Source organism: Monodon monoceros, unplaced genomic scaffold (assembly GCF_005190385.1).
Source record: "Monodon monoceros isolate NGI ecotype Baffin Bay Population unplaced genomic scaffold, NGI_Narwhal_1 Super_Scaffold_17, whole genome shotgun sequence".
NCBI classification, from domain to species: Eukaryota; Metazoa; Chordata; class Mammalia; order Artiodactyla; family Monodontidae; genus Monodon; species Monodon monoceros.
The window spans coordinates 14,540,433-14,547,802 of NW_021703773.1; the positions used below are offsets into that span (position 1 = coordinate 14,540,433).

General features: G+C 35.7%; 1 protein-coding gene across 2 annotated transcripts in view; it reads right to left on the minus strand.

Moving 5' to 3' along the window:
* The window catches only part of DLC1 (DLC1 Rho GTPase activating protein), a 401,847-nt gene extending 395,195 nt beyond the window's left edge, over positions 1–6,652 (minus strand). Inside the window, exon 1 of one of the 2 annotated variants that reach the window (XM_029226249.1) lies at positions 6,336–6,652. The gene's annotated coding sequence lies outside the window, so the exon portion shown is untranslated. The remainder of the gene's footprint in view (positions 1–6,335) is intronic. The other variant, XM_029226251.1, reaches the window with a different exon arrangement.
* Positions 6,653–7,370: the final 718 nt, after the last annotated feature.

Here is a 7,370-nt window from a genome sequence, read left to right on the forward strand (position 1 = left end):
AATGAGCTAAGTCAGTGGATTGAGTAGTACATCACTTTTTCCGAGAGACACATCCAACCTTCCATCATTTTTGGTCTTTAGAAGAAGAATGAATAAATAGGTACCCAATTAAAATATTTTTTTAAATGTTTACCTATTTTTATGTATATATTAGTTTTACTAAGCTTGGTAAGTTTTTTCTCCTTCTTAGCTCTCAAATATGTTCCAGGAATCAAGTAAATTTGAAATTAGCTCTGTCAATCCACTAGAATTCTGTCAGCTCATCGGAAAAGAACAGGCTGTTACAAAGTTGCAAGTTAATATTTCTGAGGTGCCCTATTTTTACCTCTGGCTTCCTACTATTTAATGTAGCCCCAGTAGTTTCTAATTCCCTTGCAGGGAGGGGCGCAGATACTGGCAGTGTTTGACTTATCACCGCTTTGCCGCTCAGGTCAGCCAGGTTTGCGGATTCTCAGAACGTTTTTTTAAATAACCACGTGTAATTTGAGTAAATCTTTTAAAATGTCATATTTGTCTGATACCACTAAGACTCTTCCGGGGATACTTGGTTTCTAAGAGATCCCAGAATTAACACAGTCTTGGGGGACAATATTGCATCATGGATGCAGTAAGTTATAGACACCTGTATTTCCTTCAGGATTCCATGTTTTATTTTTTTAGAAAGTACACAGTCTTCTCAATAACAGTGTTCCATCTGGTACAGAACCCTTTGAGCACCTAGAACTACATTGTATTTTAGCTATTTCTGCAAATAAATTCATTAATGAATAATTAATCATTTGGTTTTTTGATTCATATCTCTTTTCTGCAGAGTCCCTTATAACCAAAGAAAAGTATTGCCTTTGCTCCTAACTTATTTCACTTGGAATTTTTCATGCAACAGGAAATAGCTTAGAGTTAAATTTGATATCAAAAGTTTGGTTGTTTTTTTTTTAATGGCAAAGCAATATGATTGAAATGTGGTTTTGCCTTATTATAAAAAAGATACTTCTATTCCACAATGGACATGAATTATAATGCTTTATCATCAGCATGGTGAGATGTGGCTTTGCTTTAAGTGGCCACTTTCTATTTTTAACTTTGCTATCATTTCTAAGAACACTCTAAGGGTAGACACAGTAATCACCAAATATAAACAAGAGGGCTACAGCAACACAGGTGCTCAGACAGTTAGGTGACAACAGAATACTGAGATTTCAGTCATTTGGTAAGTACAACTTTCACTGAAATCAGGAACATGAAATCACTGAGAACTTAGCTACTTCTGTTAGGTTGGTATCCTATCAGGGATTGATGCCTCTGATATCAACTTTTTTCTTCTGTATTTAATATCTATAATTCTTATCTTATTTTGTCATCCTCCTATGTACATTTGAGCTTGTTTTTACTACCAAGTGTCCCATATACCCAAGTAATAGTAGGTGCATTAGAAACTTTTGATGATCGTGATAATAGTAATAGTAAAAGAGCTTCCATGTGTTAAGCATTTACTGTGGATCAGGCCCTGTATTTGGTGTTGCACTTACGCTATCTCCTTTAGTAATAATACTCACAAATACTCCATGAAGTACGTACTATCATTGTCCTGATTTTACAGGGAGAAATTCTGGCAGGACTAGGTAACTAGCTCAATCCCTAACACCTATTGATGGGCAGTGATTATTACCTCTATTTTTTGTGAAGGCAAGATGTCTGTTAAAGAAACTTTTTTTTTTTTTCTGGTGATTTGCATTAGTTACTTAGGTTTTGTCTTCCCCAGTTTTCTCACTTCTATAATGGGAATAATGAAAATTGTTGAGAGAGAATAATATTGAACTATAATAATAGTGAGCTGATAATATATGTAAAACACTTAATCCATGGCATATTGCAAGAACTCACTAGATACTAAATGATGATGACGATAATGATGATGATGATGATAAAGATGCTGATGGCAATGATTCCTTTAGTTTTTGACGGATCTTAGCTGCAGAAGCCATGGCTGAGTAGGAGCTGGAACGATCCCTTGCATGCCCATGTTATTTCAATATAGATGAGTGATTTGACCACAAGGTGAAACGCCATGATTCTTTCTTTCTTGATTCATTTGACCTCTGCTTTTTAAAACAAAATTTTGTTTGTTATACTGTATGCGACCCAGTTTGTACATACAAAGTCTCATCTAATGCTCAAAATGACCCAGTGATATAAATATTTGCATTATCTTCCAGACTTTACCAATAAAAAGCAGAAGCTCAAAGTAGGATGGGGCATGCTTGAAATCACAGAGCAAGGATTTCAAATGGCAAAGATGCAAATCTGAGCCAGTTTTCTGTCTCTTCCCACGAGCTTTCCAGTACACCACCCCCATTTAAATTGTGGAAAATTCACTAGTGCTCTGCTCTCGCTGGCCTCGTGTAACTTAACTTTGAACTATTTTTGGATACTCATGCTTTCTCCTGGCTCTTAATGAACTTGTAATGTCATCTTATGAGAGTGCTATTAACCTCTGGCCTCAGGCTCTGATGACTTTTGCCAACCTCTTATTTTCCTTCCTCTTTAAAAATTATTATTCTATCATTACAGGATGTCTGGAAAATTAAAAAAAAGTCTCACAACACCAACTCTTCAATGCTGGTTTTCCTTTCCTTTCTTTCTTCTTTCCCTCCTATTTATTCCACAAACATTTATTAACAAACATGTATTGACAATACCTGACATGCTAGGTATTTTGCCAACTGCTGGGAATAAAAAGAAACACGGGTTGAATTTCTAAGCTTGCTTTCTGATCTTCCTACTTCCTTTGGATCTCATTTCTATTAAAGGACTGATTTCCTCTGGATTATCTGAACTGTATTGCTAAACCATTTTGTGATTTCAGTCTAATAGGAAAACCTTTTCACACATACAAGCAGCTACAACTGCTTTTTTCAGTCCTCTATCTTAATTCATGAGCAAGTTTATACACATGCTGTTTACATTGCCTTTCATCTTTTTTTTTTACATCAGAATTCCTATTTAATCTTTTCAAGTTCACTTATATACTCTATAATCCACTGAATCAAAATCAATAATCTCTTTTAAACTAGGTCTCAAGATCCACACTTCACCTTTATTCTGTTTACCTTCTTCAAAAACTAAGCGCATCTATTTCTCAGAACTCTATGAGCTGACCGTCAGTTTAATGCCAAACTAGAAGTAGTATGCTGTATCTCTATATCCACCCCAAAGTCAATCTGGATTTGGGCTTCTCTGTAAACCTGTTTGATTTGTGCAACTAAGGGGCTTATCATTCACCTGGGAGAAGAAGGTATAATACTTATGCTATTTCCTTCAAATCTGGAGGAATTTTCCCTCATCCTCTTTAAATTCTCATGTACAATTCTTAACATTTATTCAGATAATAAAATTTTCTGATCCAGATCTAAATCATCTCTCTTTTGGAACTTCGTTGTACTATAACGATTTCTACAGAGAAGAACCCTCATTGTAAGATGATATTGACACGAATTCATTCCTTCTCCAAGAGGAAACAAATGAAGTAAAAACAAAAGACACATCTTAAATGTCCCAGTTTAGACTTGTTTTAATCCTCTAACACCCATCCTCTATAAGTAAGATTAAACCATGCCTAAAGTATTTGTAGTGAGGTGTATGGTATGAGCAGGTTTGGATAGGGCCAGAAAAATTCTCTTTTTTATTATAACGTCCTCAAGAAAAAATGAAACAAAATGGTGTACTAGGCCCTCTAGTAATCACGCCATCAGTTATATAGGCTATTGCTTTACTGCATTTATTCCTCATTCCAATCATGTAGAGTGTGGAGACACTGGAAGTGTTGAATAGCCTATTTTTAAGTGGTAATAGCATCAGGAAATCCAATCTGGTTCAGAAAAATGGGGAGAAAAAGCATCATGACTCACATTTTCTCTAAAGAAATGGGATGTACTAGAAATGACACATATTAGCTTTATTAGAAGGGCTCTTGCCACGGAAAGTGCAATGTTTCAGTGTGCAAAGCAACATATACTGTCATATATGAAGAATGTACAGATGAAGCAGCCAACTCCTCCATTTGACACTGCACTGGTCAGCCATTTATATACTATAACAAACTCTGGATTCTACAACTAAAGGACTTTGTAGAAGGCTCAGAGGAGATATATGAACCAATTAAAAGACTGTAAATAAGCTGTAGAAGGGAAGATGAAAGGAAGTGGGTTTATTTGGCCTAGAAATGTACACTTATGTTTTCACACATCCATTTAGGCTTTTCACATTTCCACTGAGGTAGAAACCCACAGAACTGGAAACAGGCTGCAGCAATAGAGATTTAGGTTAGATAAATAAAAGGATGTCCGGGTACGTGAGATTCTTAAACCGATTCCAGTGGGGGGCAGTAAAATCTTTTCCGAATGCCACTGGTTAAGTTGATTTATAAGGATACCATTTGGAGGCAAGGATATGAATCAGACAACCTCCTTTCTAGCTCTATGTTTTTAAGAAACATCAGTTTAAAATTAATATAATTATTAGCATGTGGATTGATTTTCTTGGCATAAACATGAAATGTAACAAAACAGTCACAAACAAGTTACTCCTTTAAAATGTTTGTTGAAGGTGTAAGAAAACTTTTGCATTTGAGGAAATTTCATTACTTAGTAAATTTGATTCTTTTTTAAAGCTATTATTTTTTTTTCTACACTGTAATACTGGTAGCAGCTGTAAGCCTTTTGTTAAAAAATAAGCATTACAATTTTCTGTTTAAGGTAGCCTTCTACCGGATACAAATATATTCATACTTTATTATGAGCAGTTATTATTTGAGAACAAGGTGATGTCATATTAAGTTACCTGAATTATGACACAGGGTACTATGGTTCCACTGTCATCTCTTCTACTAACTAGCGGTGTGACCTTGAACAGGTCATTTTTGAATGTCATGCTTCACCTCCCTTTTTGGCACCTTTAAGACAGTGTTAGAAGAGGTGACCTCTTATATTCTTTCCTTCCTTAAAATTCTCTTGAGGAATTTTATTAAATCATAATTTAGACAAGTCAATATTTTATTTTTAACATACTTAAAAAAACAGATTCTTTTTATCACTTTTAGAAGTCTCAACACAACAAATTGTTAGTGAGTAGTTAAAATTTGTCAATATAACTTATTCTAGCATAAAATTTAAGCATAATTAGCTAATACAGCAAATGGTCACCTTATACTATGTAAAAGTTTATGATGAAAACGCTTGATTTCTTATGATCCAAGTGTCAAATCGCTTTCATATTTCATTTGGGATATTTTGTGTTCATCTAATAGATTTGGAAATATGCACGGGTATTTGTTCCCTTCACGTACCATTCCATATGATTTCTATAAAATAATGATTTTCATTCTAAATATTCAGAAATATAACAGCATGTTATGCATTAAAACTCTCTGTTATGTCAGTCATTACTAAATTTCTTTTCTCATATATTGCACATGTAAACATAACTTAAATATACTATAGCCCAGTGGAAATGTAATTTTATGATTACATGAATTATGAATACAGATCAGCTTTTCATATGATTGTAGTGATTTCCAGCTGCCTTAAAATAGTAACAGTGAATGTCATTGTCATTGAGATTTACTTTATTCAAAAATATTCACACAGAATATGATCTGAGCAGTGAATAGTGAATTCAAGAAAGTTAACATAAATTAAATCCAATTCTGATCTTTAAATTTTTAAAAATCAGATTAAATACTGTTTAGGATAGAAATATTTGTAAAATTTCATGTGTTTACTCTTTTTAAAAATAAACCATTTAAGCTGTGCATTAGCAGTTTGACCTGTGGTTGAAACTGGGTGGGAAAATATTGAGGAATCCAATCTTCATATTTTAAATGAGACTCAAAATTTTCTTTGGAGATGCATTATTAAGAAAAGTCACTCTATAGCGGGATCTACTTTTCCTGTTGGCAAACGACGGGGAAAGAAAAAAAATCATTTACACCTCACAATGTGTGAGAATATGTATCTGTTTCATATAAACCATATAATAGGAAAACTGGTCTGTCTTCTGGCTCCACTCATAAATAAGTTAAGGATTAAAAAGGGATGAAAATAAGATCTTAGTTTACGGAGAAAAATCTCCATGGAGCCTATTTTAGAATTGACATTTTGCTAAAACAATTTGACTCACAGTTTTTTACTTACTAAACTTTTTCCACTTCTGATTTCGTGGCTCAGCTCTAAAACCTAGGAAATCACCACTCCGTGCAAGATGCTAACATTTCTCTCAATCTTTCTGCCTCTTCAAAGATTGCCTCAAAGCGTAAAGATAGATAGTCCACAGCGTCTTACCTAGACGAGGAGGAGCTGAAACGCCGAGGCAAGACATGCTTCAACACTCAGCCTAGGAAAGGAGTCCGTCCCCGTTAGTTTCTCCAAAATATAAGTTCACATTTCGTGGTTGAGATCATGGCTCTATTCTAAGCAGTTCTGCGCAGTGTGTGATTCTAACAAAAACAGCCTCCGCAGCTGGAGCGAGCCTTAGCTGAAGCCGGAGTCTGTCAAGGCGTTCCTAGTGACTTCTGTCTAGTAAATTCAGACTGATGTTTTGCAAAAGGGGCCTCCACAACCAGGCCCAGATTGCCTGGGAAGCATTTCCTGCCTCTGAGTGGTGTGCATGTGAGAAAGACTGAACTGAGAGGAGGGGAGGGGGGCAGAGCAGAGGCCCGCCCAGGCGATTTAGGAGTTCTGATTTTACACAGAACTTAAGTGAGTTTGTCAAAACCCTTGAGGTGATTAGCTGGAGAGTCATAAAGCCGTAGAGCTTTTTCTATCCCACGCTGCTTATGAAAAAGAAAGAAAGAAAGAAAACATCGTTCTCTCCTTCCTCTACAACTTTTCCACTTTATTCAATGTATACACACAATGTAAGCAAAATACCTTTGCAGTGCTCCTTTCAAAAGATCTTTTAAGGGAGCAAGATGCAGTTAGTTTTAATACCGTAATTCTTCTAAATTTGAAAACCTTTTTAACGCTCCTTCATTTAAAATGCTGCAGCCTGATATACCGTACCTGAGAAGGTCTGTAAGTAAAATCCTAGGAATCCAGCGAATAGAACGTTTTCTCCCAGATCTCTCCGACCCCAAGAGTCCTTCCCGGAATTAAAGTAGTTTGTGTCATGGCATAGGCAGCATTGCCTCTGGTCAGAATCTTCCAGTTACACACATCTAGTGCTGGAAAAGCAGAAGACAGACTCCATCTTGATCCTATTACAATCTTGCTGACATTAACCACTTGCAACTGCTTCCATCCAGCAGGACAGAGTGCCCGAATCACTGTGCCGAATCACTCTAAAGCAGCTCACAGTATCTGCATCCTTCCTCCAAC